The sequence below is a fragment of the Sorex fumeus genome, unplaced genomic scaffold, assembly GCF_029834395.1.
Source record: "Sorex fumeus unplaced genomic scaffold, SorFum_2.1 ptg000048l, whole genome shotgun sequence".
In the NCBI taxonomy this organism is placed as follows: domain Eukaryota; kingdom Metazoa; phylum Chordata; class Mammalia; order Eulipotyphla; family Soricidae; genus Sorex; species Sorex fumeus.
The window spans coordinates 5,696,246-5,712,844 of record NW_026606105.1 but is presented as its reverse complement, the minus strand read 5'-3'; the positions used below and the strand labels follow the sequence as shown (position 1 = coordinate 5,712,844).

The window sequence follows — 16,599 nt, the reverse complement described above, 5'->3', positions numbered from 1 at the left end:
CTCTAAAATAGAAAATTTTAAAAATCCAATGATGAGGAATCCATATGACAGAAAATATATGAGAAATCATTGACAATATGGTATTTATTCTCAATAATTCTATATTGTTCTGGAGGCACGATGGCACCGGTGCTGATTGAACCCCTCGTGCTCTCCTGAACCGGGCTCACCATCTTGCTCTGGATGACGCGAGACTCAGCATGCCGGTCTGGAATTCCACGTGTGATCCTGCTGGAACTCTGTGAGTGATTCCTTCTGGACATCACCTGCTGCTTTGAGGGATTAAGACAGAATGGTGTTGGTGGGGCGAGGAAAAACCACTGTGGTGGCCGCAGCATCACCTCCTCCCCTGGCTGGGCCGAGTCACTACGCCACTGAGCATGGAACAATGACAGTGGTCCGCGCAATGACTTGTCCACTGCAGGACGCTGTCTGCCAAACACTGAGTGACTTGGAACTTGGCACAGGTGTTCGACCTGGCACAGACGCTATGCTCTGCCAGCTATTCAAAAACCTCCTGGCACACTCCATCCACCCCAAGGAGATTTGAGGCCGCAGATGCCCCAGGTGCTGCCTGGAGACGCAGGCAGGTGTGTGTTATTAGCGTGCAAATTGTTACACCAAGCCAGTCACCAGGAGCTTACATTCAGTGGACAGGGAACACCTGCAGGGATGGTTAGGGATCACCCCAAAAGCTTCCATTCCGCCCCCCCCCCCCACACACAAACACAGAGCCCGGCAAGCTACAGAGGGTATCCAGCCCGCACAGCAGAGCCTGCAAGCCACCCGTGACATACCAAACATGACAACAACAGTAGTTAAAATGGGTCTCATTTAGCTAATTCTGAAGGAGTCTCCAGCTGAGCTTGGAAGAACGAGAGGGCTCATACTAAGCAGATGGCGCACAAGTCAATGGCCCGCAAGCAGCTGGCCACCAAGGCAGCCCGTGAGAGCACGCCAGCCACAGGCAGCGTGAAGAGGCCGCACCACTACCAGCCCGACACCGTGAGATCCACCTCTACCAAAGGTCCACTGAGCTGCTTATCCACAAGCTGCTGTTCCAAAGGGTGCGCGAGTTTGCATAGGACTTCGAGACTGACGTGCGTTCCCAGAGCACAGCTGTCATGGCACTGTGAGAGGTGTGCAAGGTCTACCTGGTGGGGCTCTTCGAGGACACCGACCTCTGCACATTCCCTGCCACGCGTATCACCACTGTGCCCAGGGACATCCAGTTGGCATGCCACATCCGCAGAGAGAGCATAAAGTTTGCGATGCTAAAGTCTCAGGGCTGGGACAAATGGAGACACTACTGGCACCTGCTCGAGTAAGTCGATGATTAATAGGATGATCGTGACAGTGACAGTGATGGTATTGTTAGAAAAATAAGGCAAAAAATACCTAAAAAATAACTAAATAAATATATTATGTTTATGGAGAAAATATAATAAAAGTGAACATTACCATGGCTGTAAAGTGTTTTTGTCCTTGATGATCTTCCTGTTTTATTCTTAAATATTCCTTGCATTTTTTTTTAGGTCCCACCTGGCGGTGGTTAATCCGGACTTACCCCTGGCTCTGCACTCAGGAATCAATTGTAATGGTGTCAGAAGGCCTTATGGAGTTCCAGATATCAAACCACGGTCAGTGCATGCAAGGCCAAATGCTCTACTTGCTCTTCTCTGGTCTCACTTTTGTTTCTGATTTTTAGAATTCTCTGCTTGTTTATTTCTATTATGCTATGTGTTCTTTGCGTGTGTTTTCTTTTCATGAAAGTTTTTGCTTTTCAAGCCACGTGACAAAAGTCAGTCATTACAGTTTTAGTAATGTTTTATTCCTGTTTTCTTTTGAACACTTAATATGCAGATAAGTGGTCCTTCATTGTACATGATCACATAGCAAAAAATTTTAATTTAATATATTTGTTCATTTATTCACTTCACTTGGGTCCTGCCTTTCTTGAGAATACTGAGACAAAACGGTGTTTTCTACTGCAGCTAGCTTACCACCCTCTTCAACACGCCAGGTGGCAGCATTGCACCAAAGGAGTGTGGGAAAGGTGCTGTGTTCCTAAATTCGGAGAAATGTATCACCCCAGAGTTAGTAACTTATACCAAGATGATAACTTTTATATAACAGCCAATAAAGTCATTGCACTAGGTTGACTGTGGGAGGATCAAATCCGCCATTAACAATTCAATAACCAAACGTTCTCTCAGAGACAAATAGTAAGGTCCACACGGGAACCTTCCTCGAAATAATTTAAGAACATACAGTGTTTGGGATTATATCAACAATCTCCCAGTGTGTGCATAATATTTAGCAAGTAGATGCGTTTTGAAAACTGGTTTAACCAGGAAGTTAAAAGCAGCTAAATTATTAAAGTGCTAATAAAAATATTGGCGGGAGCCAAAATTTTCCATCAGATGTGGAACCATGTATTCACTTGAATTTTGAAAGGTAGTGGATTTAAAAATTGTATAAAAAAATTTGTGTTTGGGTTTTGTTTTGGTTATATTTTGGATCTTGGAATGATTTCTTTGGGTGGATTTTTAAAAATTGCTATCAATTAGCTTGATACAAAAATAATTGATAATAAAGAAAACCATTGATAAGTCAATCAAAAGAACCCACAAATTACTGATAATAAACAGTTATTATCAACAAACATTATTGATAATACCAAAGCTCATTTACTAGGAAATCCTTGCTCAAATGTTTTTTTAATGATTAGATTGATGTGGATACTAAATGATATTTATTGAGGACTAAGATTGTTTCAGAGGTTGAGGTGGGCATTGATGCCAAAAGATAAAAAATATAAAGTAAAATAAAGAACTTGAAAAGTTATGTAGTACAGAGGAGGACCTGAGGGTTGAGGGTATGGAACGCTGCCCAGATACACTACTCTATACCTGTTAGAATAATCATTATCAAAAGACAAATTCATTCACAAGAAGTCTTATGTAATCACATTCATAACAGTTTTATTCATTTATTCACTTTGCCACTTTGTCATTTATTCACTTTATTCATTTATTCACTTTCCCACTACATACAACCTGGTATCTCTCAACAGATAAGTATATGAATAATTTGTAGTATATTCATACAGAAGTAAATTAGACAGCAATTGAAGAGCATACACTACTAATACATTTGACAACAGCTGTGCTGTACAAAATGATATATTATTGGTTATTGACCACTTAATAGGTGGTCATCCAAACTGACATGCAATTCATAGAAACATGCATAGAACTAAAGGATGAGCAGAGTCAGTCAGAAGGAAAGTGATAGATTCAGAATAATCTCTCCCATCTGTGGGACTTAAAGATACACTAGAAGGGAGCAACAAAAACCCAAGGCAACATAAAGGGAGAATTGATCTATATAGTTGATTGGGGGGGGGGGGGTTCTGAAAGAGTGGGGTGTTGGGTCCTTGGGGAAGGGAGGTGGGTATACTGGTGATGGTGTGATGTTGGAATTATGCTCAAGGGAAAACATTACTAACAATAGTGTCAGACAAAATCTCTTGTCACTTGTCACTTGTCATCCCATTGATCATCGATTTGCTCGAGTGGGTTCCAGTAATGTCTTCATTCATCCCTGGCACGTGCTAGTAAAGCCCAATGGCATCTGCTTGCTCCAGGAACATGAGGAGCCTCAGACCATTTGTTCAGGGTTTTGACGAAGAAGTCTGACCATCTTGTAGGTGGGAGGCCACACGTCCTTTTCACATCCCGTGGAATCCAGTTGGTAACAGCTCTAGTCCAGCAGTCGTCTCTAAATCGCATTATGTTTCCCCCCATCTGATTTTCAATGCCTTGGTAAATGAGACAGCGTCCCTGATTCTTGATCGTTGATGGAGGTCGGAACTCCACATTACTTTTTGTAATTGTCATTTGAGTGAAGCATGATACTCCAAGCATAGTTCTTTCGATTCCTCTTTGGGTGATCCGATAGTGTTCTCATCCTGTTTTTTTTTTTCTCATCCTGTTTTCATAGAGCCCAGGTCTCTGAGGCATATGTTAATGCAGGAAGAATGGTGGAATCAAAAAGATGTGCCCAGAGCTGGAGGTTTTTTGTCCTCTTAACAACCTCTTCAAGGCTCTTGAAGGCATTCCACACCACTCTCTTCCTGCTGTGCAGCTCTGGTGCCAAGTTGTTCCTCATGTTGAGTTCTCAACCCAGGTACACATAGCTGTTGCATTTGGAGATGTTCATTCCATTGAGAGCAAACGGAACGTCAGGGACTAGTTTGTTTTTCATGAACATTGTTTTGGTGAGATTCAGCTGTAGTCTGACCTTTCCACACTCATGGTCGAAGTCGGCCAGCATTTGTGCCACTTGGCTAATGTTTGGTATTATCAGAACGATGTCATCAGTGAAGCGAAGGTAGTGTAGTTGCCAACCCTCTATCTTCAATCCCATTTCTTCCCATTCTAGTCATCGCATGACGTTCTTGAGGGTGCCAAAGAAGAATTTCGGTGACATGATATCACCCTGCCAAACCCCTCTCTTAACATCCATGATCACTTCCTTGTAGAATGATGGTGAATCTGTAATACAGCTTCCTTGTAGAATGGTGTAATGGTGTAATGGTGTAGAATGGTGTAATACCTTGTAGAATGGTGTAATACAGCTTCCTTGTAGAATGGTGGTGAATCTGTAATACAGCTAGCAGAAGATCCTGATGTACTGAGTTTGAACGCCCTGTTTGGCTAGGGCTTCGATGACCGCTTCAGTCTCAACAGAATCAAAAGCATTAGACAGAGCATCATCTTGAACTCTCGCGAAACCTCAATGAGCTTGGTCACAGTATGGATATGGTCGATCGTGCTGAATCCTTTTTGGAACCCGGCTTGCTCTCATGGTTGTCCTTCGTCTAGTGTTCTGCCTATTCTATTCAGGATGATTCGAATGAACCACTTGTAGATGATGGGCAACATCAGATCAGGCGATAGTTGCCGATGTTGTGAATGTCTTCCTTCTAGTACAATAGTACAAATCTGAGTTACCTGCTGGTTTTCCGCTGGGATTGAACCTTGCATTCAGACAGGTAGTGTGTGAATAGCCAAGCCAGTGTATTGATAAGTACTGGTGGAGAGTCTTCAGGTATTCAAGTCTGACCTTGTCTGGACCGGGTGCTGTATGCTTTTTTACCAACGAAATGACGTGTCGGATTTTGGAAGGGAGAATGTTGAGAACGAAATATTCATCCTGTGTAATTTGGTATGTGGGCAGGTGGATGTGGCTATCAAAGAGATCCGAGTAGAATTCATGGATAATCTTCTCCATTGCCCTTCTGGAAGATCTTATAGATCCATCAGGTTGTTGGAGGGTAGTCATCTTGATCTGTAGTTGGCAAAGGACAAGCAGGCATTGCGAATACTTTTCCTGGCTTCTGCCACATCTGCAAGCACTGCTCCTCTTATCTCTTTGAGGTCCTCCTTTATCGCTTGTCTGCACAGCTTTGCAAGCTCAGATGTTAGCTTGTGATTGCCTGAGACTTGCGCCAAACTACGCTGTTGAATGAGCTGGAGGGTTTCTGAAGACAAGACAAGCGTCTGTTTGTGGCTTTTCCACTCTCTGCATTCCTCATGCAGTCATGGAGGTGCTGAGCCAATCGATCCTTGTTGATGTCAACATATTCCCATGTTGCCATGATAGTGCCAAAAGAGCTCCTAGTTCGTGGTCATTCTAGGAGTTCTCTTCTTAAACTTTGCAGCCCTTTCTCCCTGCTTCGTGAAGTAGAATTTTGCATGAAGTAGGAGGTGGTCTGATCCTGTTTGGAATTTTGGGACATGAGTGACATCAGGCAATTGTCAGGCAAAACAGTCGATTAAATATTCGTCGATTGCCTTGAGCAGGCCCCAGTAACGTCTCTTTCATCCTAGCCCTGAGATTATATTCAAGGCTCTTTAGGAGAATGAGACCCATCATTGTTACTGGTATTTGGCATATTTGGTTCGCCACGGGGAGTTTGCCAGACTCTGCCCTGTGGGCAGGCTACATTCGATAGCCTGCAAGTTTGTCCAAAGTAGGAGTGAGATAATAAGATATCATAAAAAGATGTCCTGATAAGATGTTCCGGGAGCTGGATTTTATAGTCTCTGAGTCTTGGCCGTTGATGGGATTACACGGTGCCAGGGGGCCAGGTGGTGGGTGTGACCCCCGCCTACTGGGATTTGGAGGATCTGGGTGGAAGATGCTCGACTCCAGTCCGAGTAGGCTTGGAGATCTCGGCCCTGGAACCCGCGTTTAAATATGATGTGGTCAATTTTGTTGTGGAACTGTCCACTGGGAGACTCCCATGTCCAATGTTTAGATTCGGCCTTATGGAAATCTGAGTTACCATGGATGGTCTTGGTCGACATGATGAACTCAGACAGTCTCTCACCCTGTTCATTCCATTCTAGGCCATGGTTTATCATGTGGAATTCTTGGGCGACCTTCTCGGTCCTATCTTGGCATTAAAATTGCCAACAATGATCTTGTAGAAGGTGTGGTCTTTTTTATAGAACTTCTCCAGCTCCATGTAGAACTTCTCAATTTCTTCTTCATCATAGTTGGATGTTGGTGTGTAGATGACGAAGATAGTAACTGCCAGCACTGAGCCAAAATCTCAATCAATAAAAAGTTTTTTTAAAAGTTAGAAAGCAAAGAATGCAATTAAGGATTTCTTTATATATGTCTGGTTACAGGTTAAATGGCATTTTGGAACTGTATAGGTTAAATAAAATAATAATCAAAATAAAACACAAGACAAGACCCCTAGATGTAGAGAAAGGAGCCCTTACAAGCTTCAGGTGGAAATGTAGAAGTTATAGCACTTGAGAAACTGTGGTGGCTCTTCCAGAAATCAAAAAGAAGTATCAGTTGATCCAACAATTTTACTCTGGGCATATATTTTGAAAAAGTTAAAACAGGATCTCTAAAAAGATATCTGGCCTCCCATGTCCACTACAGGATTATTCATGAAAAAACTGAGTGTCATTCGTGGATGAAATGATCAAGGACATGTGTCCAACACAATGGGCTATAATTCAATCATGAGAAGGAAGGGCAGCATAGTGGACCTCGAGGGCACTAGGCTCTAGTGAGTTGGAGACAAAAATGGCTTTACTTACATTACTCATAAATGTCTATGACAAATCAGATCTGAGGACATAATATATAATATGATGACTACAGTTGGTATCACTTTATTAGAGTTAAAAGTTTGGTGTATTTGAGGGGCTTGTCTTGTCTTAAAGTAGCCTGTTTAGTTGTTCTTGTAGCTATGGTTTTGAGTCTATGAAGTTCCTGAGCTGTTGTTTGTCTGTGAAACCATGTGTTGTTCCTTCTGTTATGAATGAAAGTCTAGCTGGTTAAGCATTTTTGGTGAGGCATTTATTTCTTTGAGTTTTTTTCATTATATCCGATCACTATTTTGGGGCCATGATGGTTTATTCAGATAAGTCAGCTGTGAATCTTAAGGATGTTCCTTTATAGGCGATTTCTTTCTTTGATCTTGCCGCTTTCAGAATTTTGTCTCTAAGGTTTATGTCATTTTGATCAGTGTGTGTCTTGGGGTATTTTTATTTAGATTTCTTCTACCTTCAGAACTCCTGAATGTGATGGCATGTCTTCTTTAGTTATGGAAATGTCGTAGCAATGATGTCTTTGGAGGTTTCCTCTTCATCACGGTTTTCTTCCTGTCCCCCTGGGACTCCAATAATTCTTATGCTATTCCTCTCGGCTTCATTCCAATCTTCTATTGACATCTGTTCATGGATTGCGAGTGTCTTTTCCATTTTCTGCTCTTTTCTGGAGAGTCTCTGCACTTCATCTTCGAGCTCACTGATTCTGACTTCAGCAGTTATTAATCTGCAACTGAGGCCTTCCACTGAGTTTTTCAATTTTCCTACCAGGTTATTCAGATCTGATATTTCCATTTATAATTTTGTTTGCATTTTCCACATTTCTATATTCAATTCCTCTTGCATTTTGTTGGCAGTGCATTCCATTGCTTCTTTCAGCTCCCAATGGATCCACAATGTCTCTCTTCTCAACTTCCTGTCTGAGAGATTGTCTAGCACTTCATTACTGTTTGGGTCTTCTGGACTCGTCTCCTCACTAACTAAGCTTGGTGGGATTCTGTGTTGCTTTAGCATTGTGATTTGTGTGGTTCAGCCTTTCACGCTCACTGTTACTACTGTGTGTGGGTTACAGTATTAATTGAGGTGGGGCTAATGTCTTATTGGCCTAATGAGTTTTTGGAGGTGAACCTGCGCCAGTTTTGGAGGTGAACCTGAAAGTTCCACAGAAGAGAATAACTTACGGATCATATGGGGTATACATAGGGAGATTAACTTGCGGCAGCGTCAAAAACCAGCTGGGCAAGACGTCTGCTCTGTCCTGTGGCTCTGTGAAGAGCCCTGGATACCAGACAGTACCTGGGTGGGCAGAGATAAGATGTCTCCCCCGAACGTTGCTGCTATGGGTGCATGTGGTCCATCACAGTTCCTGTCCCTTGCAGTTCTAGATTAAAAACCGGCTGGGCCACATGTCTGCTCTGTCCCCCGGCTCCTGGATGGAGCCCTGGATCAATCCATTTACATTTTAATTTTTTTATTGAGGTGATATTGATTTATAGTAGTTATAATGCTTTCGTCATGATCAACTGTACATACCATACCACACCTACAACCAAATATCATATCTAGTTTCTATTCACCACTTAGTTAATTCCCTCTTATTTTTATAACTCTAATTTAAAACTTTGGTTTATAAAATTGCTCATAATATAATTGTTTTGGTTATTCAGTGTTCCAACACCAATCCTATCACCAGTGTGTCCTTCCCTCCACCATTGCCTCCATTTCCCACTCACCTCCCAGCCGGCTCCCTTAGCAAGCACAAAATTATTTTATTTTATATTGATTTGATTGTAAATGGTTAATGGAGCAAAAAAAATTTCAGTAAAAGAAAGTTTGTGAAAAGTAATATATCTTACAGTGTTGTTATTAAAGTCATTTTTCTGAGGATTTCCTTAACTGTTGCTAGTTGATCCTTCTATGTTTTTTTTTCTTCGAGTTCAGTGAGCTACTATTCTATTTTCTAATTTAATTTGCTCTTCTTCTATTGGACTATCAGGGCTGTGGAATTCGGAGGTGTCACTCGGCCATGTATGAAGCTGTGCACATCAGGAGCTGTAGAACGGGGACAATTCTTTGGCTTCTGTATTCACATTCCTCTCTCTTCTGCTCTCTGGAAATCAACATGTTCACATTCTCTTCACTGATGAACAGAGAACCCTCAAAGTGTCCACACTAGAAATGGTTCCTTAAAGTTTTGTGTACCTCTTGAAGTTAGTTGTGAATTTGTGAAGCCGGGCTGTTTATATGCTCGAGGATGAAGGGTGAAGGCCTGGCTATATGCAGGGTGCTTGAGTGGCCATATAGGATGCTGGAGATTGAACATGGCTCAGCTTCATACAAGGCACCAGGCCTACTTGCTGTTCTATTGCTCTGGTCCTATGACACAATTGTTGAAGGCTGGTAAACTAGGCAAAGAGTTTGTAAGAGAATTTAAGATAACTGTATCGTATTTGACTTGACATTCAAAAGAGACAAGTCACAGTCACAGTCACAGTCATTCCATTGTTCATCGATTTTTTGAGTGGACCCAGTAATGTCTCCATCATGAGACATGTTGTTACTGTGTTTGGCATATCAAATACATCACGGTTAGCTTGCCAGGCTCTGCCGTGCGGGTGAGATACTCTAGGTAGCTTGCCGGGCTCTCTGAGAGGGGTGGAGGAATCGAACTCGGGTTGGTCATGTTGGACCCTTGTAAGGCGAATGCCCTACCACTGTGCTATCACTTCAAAAGAGACAAGAGACACTGAAAAACTGTGTCAGGGACTATAAATAATGTTCTGGCATCCATATTATAGCCTATAATTTACTGAGAAGGGAAACTGAGCTTCAGAAAACTTAAATGCTACTCAGGTTGGTAGCAAGTAAACAGTGAATAGGACATTCAGGTTCATGCTAATTTGATTCTAATTGAATTCCCAAGATGAATCCTATGATACAATAGGATCTACACTAATCTAGTGTTTCTCAAATGTTTTCTGATTTTGGCCACCTTCTGAAGTTGTTCCTATCCAGTGCCCCCCCTCCCATTCTATTGGTTAGGTTCTTAGTCTCATGCTGTACACTTATTGGCCTGATTGTCACCTGTAGATTCCTTGGAATATCCGGGAACCCACTCGGAGTCATTTGGCTCCTGGACAAGAAACATTATACTATACAACATCTGAAGATTTAATGTAGAGATAATTGTCCAAGAAATGATTTATCTTGCTTTCTATTTTTTTTTGTGGATGGGTATATCTGGTGATACTCTCACGGGTCATTCTTGGCAGGACTCAGGGAACCATATGGAAATGGGGGATTGAACCTGGATCAGTTGTATGCAAGGGAAGCACCTTGCATGCTGAATTATATTTCTGGCTTGAGTTAACATTGATTTTAATATTATAGCCAACTTTTCCCAACTAAAGGCTCACAACTAAAGATCATCTAACCTGGTAACAGACAATTACCCTATTATCTTTGAGGAGGTTATAGTGAATAATACCAAGCACTCTTGGGCTCAACTGTTCTTTCTTGACCAGTACAGAATAAGCTCTTCAGCGTCCATCTTTGACTGGGACTGCAAGGACACCGTCAGCAGGGGTCCAATCTGGGGCTAGTGTTCCTGCTAGTACTTTGGAGTGGTTCACCTATAAAACAATATATTCTTGAAGAATCTATTACTCTTGTTGTTCAGAAAATGTAGACAACAACATATATCGAACATTTGAAGACATGTCAAGACAGTAAGGCTTTTTTCCCTTCTGGTGGGGAGAAGTGGTTTGTGGTCATACCCAATCATCCTCAGGGGCTACTCTTGGTTCTTTGGCTTGGGGTCACTCCAGATGGTCCTCAGGGGACCATAGGACTGCTGTAAATTGAACCAGTATTAGTTGCCTGCATACACAGCAAGTGTATTTTTTTTTTGTCTTTTTGAGTCACACCCAGCAATGCTCATAGATTACTCCCAGCTCTGAACTCAGAAATTACTCCTGGTAGTGCTTGGAGGACCATATGGGATGCCAGGGATAGAACCTGGGTCTGTATTGTGCAAGGCAAATGCTCACCCCACTGTACTATCACTCAGGCCCCATAACAAGTGCTTTAATCCTTGTAATGTTTAATTGGCACTAAAGTGAGTTTTCCCTCCCCCTCCCCTTCCAAAATGAATTCTTCAACTTGAGTTTTCAATGGAAGAGATTTGCATAGGGATAGAGAGAATATGCATGTTTCTGCTAGAGGACTGGACTTAAGTTACACATATTTGTACTGAAGTAATGCTGATGCAAGTTTGTGAATGGCTGGTGAGAAAAAATTAGCATATGGAATAAATAGGATAAAGGAGTATTAAGAAGAGGGTAAAGAGATTGAAATTTGTCCAAAAGGTTAGACTCTGAGGATTATATAGGTTTTAGAACAGAAGACTGAGTAGTGTTGTTTAGGACCTAGCTTCTTAAACTCTGAGTCATGACCTCATTGCAGATAAAGTAAATGAAAAAACAATTGTCTTTAAATACATTTTCAAATGATTTATTACCAGCAAATGTTTGGTTTTCATGCCATACTGATATGCCTGAGGTCATTTAAAATTTTCTCCAGCAAAACAGTGTTGTGAGTGGACTGGTTTGGGGAAGGTTGTCAAGGAAGAGTTGTCTGCACTCAGTATGACTATGCCTCACCAGCCATGGCATTGAGGGACTTGTCTGTGGACGCTCCCAGAATATCTGGGCCTCCTATTTTGTACCACCCCAACAGTGAATAGCTGCACAGCAGGCAGAACCCCCTTCAGACATTGGTTTGTTTTGTTCAGAGGCATAGGCAGAATTAGATTTCTGAGTCAAGACTGCAAGAGACAGACCATCCAGTTCTCTGCAGTCTAGGCAGAGGTTAAGCTACAACGTAGGCAGAGTTTTATGCTACAACAGCTTCTCACCCCGATGAAAAACTGCTGGTCATTATTTCCTTGTGAGCTGTGAATTGAATGTGCTATTCTCAGTGTGTGTCTGCCACCCCCAATTCCCCTACAACTGCTTTCTATATCTCTTTTTGCTGAGATTTTCATAATTAATGTTCATCTTTTTTAACTATAGTCTTGGAATTTCACTACATTCCTGGTTCAGATTTCCTTATCTGTAAAATTGAAGGGGCTATATTGCTGATCTCCAAAGTGCTTCAGTTGCAACATTAAATAGGCCACTTTGGTAGAATGACTGAGGATTCAGATGATAGTTTATACCTGGACTGCTGCTGGGTCAGATTTCTTGATTTTGTGTTGCAAACAAATACAATATTTCATGGGTCCTAATATCAGGTTTTTGGGGTTCCTGAGACATTTTACTAGTGGCCAATGAAATGAGAAAAGTTAAGAAAAAAATACCTTTTTTGAAAGGATGAACTGGTTTCATACTAATAGTCAATCTATGAAGTGCCAGTGATAATAGGTGGAGAAAAATTGTTGAATTTTTTTTTCATGTGACATATACAATGTCAACTGTTCCTTGGCCCCATTTCCTCTTGCCCTCCCCCACTGAATTTTTACTGGTTCGTGGGCTGGAGCGATAGCACAGTGGTAGGGCGTTTGCCTTGCACACAGTCAACATGGCCAACCCGAGTTCAATTCCTCCACCCCACTTGGAGAGCCCGGCAAGCTACTGAGAGTATCTTGCCCGCACTGCAGAACCTGGCAAGCTACCCGTGACATACTCGATATGCCAAACACAGTAGCAACAAATCTCATGATGGAGACGTTACTGGGCCCTCTCAAGCAAATCGATGAACAACGGGAGGACCGTGACGGTGACTCACACTCCTCTTCAAGCTTTTCCAAGAAATTGAAATATCAAAAACACTTCTGAATAGTTTCTACGAAGCAAATATTACCCTGATAACAAAAGCAGACGGAGATACCACAAAGAAAGAGAATTACAGGCCGATATCCCTGATGAACACAGATGCAAAGATCCTCAACAAACTACTAGCAAATAGAATCCAACTACTCATCAAAAAGATCATACACCATGACCTAGTAGGATTCATCCCAGGGATGTAAGGATGGTTTAATGTTCGGAAATCAATCAACATAATCTATCATATCAACAAAAGAAAAGATAAAAACCATATGATCATATCATTAGATGCAGAGAAAGCATTTGACAAGATCCAGAACCCATTTATGATGAAAACCCTAGCCAAAATGGGTATAGAAGGGACTTTCCTCAACATAGTTAAAGCCATCTACCAAAAGCCTATAGCAAGCATCATCCTCAATGGGGAAAAACTGAGAGCCTTCCCTCTAAGATCAGGGATGAGACAAGGATGCCCACTCTCTCCACTGCTGTTCAATATAGTACTAGAAGTACTTGCAATAGCGCTTAGGCAAGAAAAAGATATTAAAGGCATTCAGGTAGGAAAGGAAGAAATCAAGCTCTCACTATTCGCAGACGATATGATACTATACTTAGAGAACCCAATAACCTCCACCAAAAAGCTCCTAGAAACAATAGACTTGTATAGTAAAGTTGTAGGCTATAAAATCAATACCCAAAAGTCCATGGCTTTTCTATATGCAGTGAGAGAGAGGAAAGTTGCATGAAAAAAACAATCCCGTTCACAATTGTGCCCCAGAAAATCAAGTACCTAGAAATAAGCTTAACTAAGGAAGTAAAGGACCTGTACAAAGAAAACTCTACTTCAGGAAATAAAAGAGGACATGAGGAAATGGAAAGATATCCCCTGCTCATGGGTCGGGAGACTTCACATCATCAAAATGGCAACACTATCGAAAGCATTGTACAAATTCAATGCAATCCCTATTATGATACCCATGACATTCTTCAAAGAAATGGAGCAAACACTCCTGAAAATAATATGGAACAATAAGCCTCCACGAATAGTTAAAGCAATTCTTGGGGCGGAAAAGGGAGGAATCAATCTCCCTAACTTCAAACTCTACTACAAAGCAGTAGTAATTTAAACAGCATGGTACTGGAACAAAGGCAGAGCTGCAGACCAATGGAACAGGGTTGAATATACTCACATCTCCCCCCAAACATATGATCTTCTAATCTTTGATATAGGAGAAATAAATGTGAAGTAGAGTAAGGAAAGTCTCATTAAGAAATTGTGCTGGCAAAACTGGACAGCTACATGCAAAAATATGGTCTCCGAACTCTGCCTAACTCCATGTACAAAAGTAAGATCAAAATGGATTAAAGACCTCAACATCAGACCAGAATCCATAAGGTACATTGAAGACAAAGTTGGCAAAACCCTCCATGACATTGAAGCTAATGTTATCTTCAAAGATGTCACGCCATTGGCCGAGCAAGTGAAAACAGAGATAGATAAATGGGACTATCTTAAACTAAGAAACTTCTGCACCTCCAAAGAAACTGACCAAAATACAAAGACAGTCTACAGAATGGGAAAGGATATTCGCTGAATACACATCTGACAAGGGGTTGGTATCAAGCATATATAAAGTACTGGTTGAACTGCACAAGAATAAAACTTCCAACCCCATCAAAAAATGGGGAGATAAAATGAATAGAAACTTTGACAAAGAAGAAATCCCACTGGCAAAAAGGCACATGAGAAAATGCTCTACATCATTAATCATCAGGGAGATGCAGATCAAAACAACAATGAGATACTATCTCACACCTCAGAGACTGGCCCACATCCAAAAGAACATAAGCAACCAATGCTGGCGCGGATGTGGCGAGAAAGGGACACTCCTTCACTGTTGGTGGAAATGCCGACTGGTTCAGCCCTTTGGAAAACAGTATAAAATATTCTCAACAAATTAGAAATTGAGCTCCCATTTGACCCAGCAATACCACTCCTGGGAATATATCCCAGAGTGGCAAAAATGTATAGTCGAAGTGACATCTGCACTTGTTTGTTTATTGCAGCACTCTTTACAATAGCCAGAAACTGAATGAAACCTGAGTGCCCAAGAACAGATGACTGGTTAAAGAAACTTTGGTACATCTACACAATGGAGTACTATGTAGCTGTTAGAAAAGATGAAGTCATGAAATTTACATAGAAATAGTACTACATTGAAAGTATCATGCTAAGCGAAATGAGTTAGAAAGAGAGGGATAGACATAAAATGATTACATTCATCTGGGGGACATAAAGAAACAAAATAATAGATTAATACCCAAGAATAGCCGAGATCAGTTCCAGTTGATTGCTTAGAGGCCAGCCAGGCACTCTAGGGGAAAGGGCAGCTCATATAGAGAAAGGAGCACCAAATAAAGTGTCTTTGGAGGATTCTCCTAGATTGGGAGATGCATGTTCAAAGTAGACTATGGACCAAATATGGTTGTCACTCAATGCCTCTTTTGCAGACCACTACACCCAAAATGAGAGCGAGAACAGAAGGGAATGCCCTGCCACAGAGGCAGGATGGGATGGGGGGGATGGGTGTGAAGGGATAGTGGGATCCATGCTGGTGGAAAATGGACACTGGTGGAGGGATCGGTATTTGATCATTGTATAATTGAAACCCAAGCACAAAAATTTGTAAGTCTACAACTCTACCTCATGGTGTTTCACTAATAATAAAAAATAAAAAAATAAAACACTGTCATCATGCCCCCAGCCACCGCCCTCCGGCGCCTGCACCTTCCTCTTTGAGGTGTGAAACTTCCCTGACCAGTGACCCAGTCCCCGCGCCTGCTCCCCAACTGGGCAGCAGAACTTGAACTCGTCCCAGCATTCCGCCATGCATCCAGCCCCCAGTCACCGGCCCTCCAGATCTGTACCTCCACTTAGCTCCCCCAGTTGTGTGGAATCTTATTGTCACCCTCTTATCTGCTCTTCCAGATCACCTTCTAAACCCCTAACCACAATACCGCGTGGAAAGTAAGAAAGAACTTACTTTCCCTGCACCCCACATTTGAGGCACTAGTAACCCCTGTTTCACACACACATAATCAATAATGTACCGCCACTCACAAAGATAGTCTGATTGTAGGTGTCAAAACATACAATAACATTAGATAAAACTCCAAAACACAAACTTCACTATGGTAAAACAATGCAGGAACCCCTCCAAGCCTAATGATCGAAGTTGCTTGGCCAGGGGAGTCAAACAGTAGGAATGAACTCTATACCTCTCAGATATAGAATTGAAAATAAAACTTTTAAGGACGTATATGGAGTTTCAAAGAAGCAATGGAATGCACTACTGATAAAATACAGGAGAATATAAAAGCAGAGATGAGGAAAATGCAAACAAAAATGCAAGCAGAAAAGACAGACCTAAAAAACTTGGTAGGTGAAATGGAAAACTCAGTGGAAGACCTCAGCAACAGAGTAACAGCTGCTGAGGATAGAATCAGTGAGTTCCAAGATGAGGTGCAGAGACTCTCTAGACAACAGCAGAAAATGGAAAAGAACCTCAAAATAAATCAACAGATGTTAAGAGAAAATTGGAATGAAGCCAAGAGGAATAACATAAGAA

At 41.7% G+C, this 16,599-nt stretch overlaps 1 pseudogene; it reads right to left on the bottom strand.

The window, feature by feature from the left end:
- Window positions 1–989: 989 nt before the first annotated feature.
- LOC130032402 (uncharacterized) lies at window positions 990–7,796 on the bottom strand (annotated as a pseudogene).
- Between the last annotated feature and the right edge of the window lie 8,803 nt (window positions 7,797–16,599).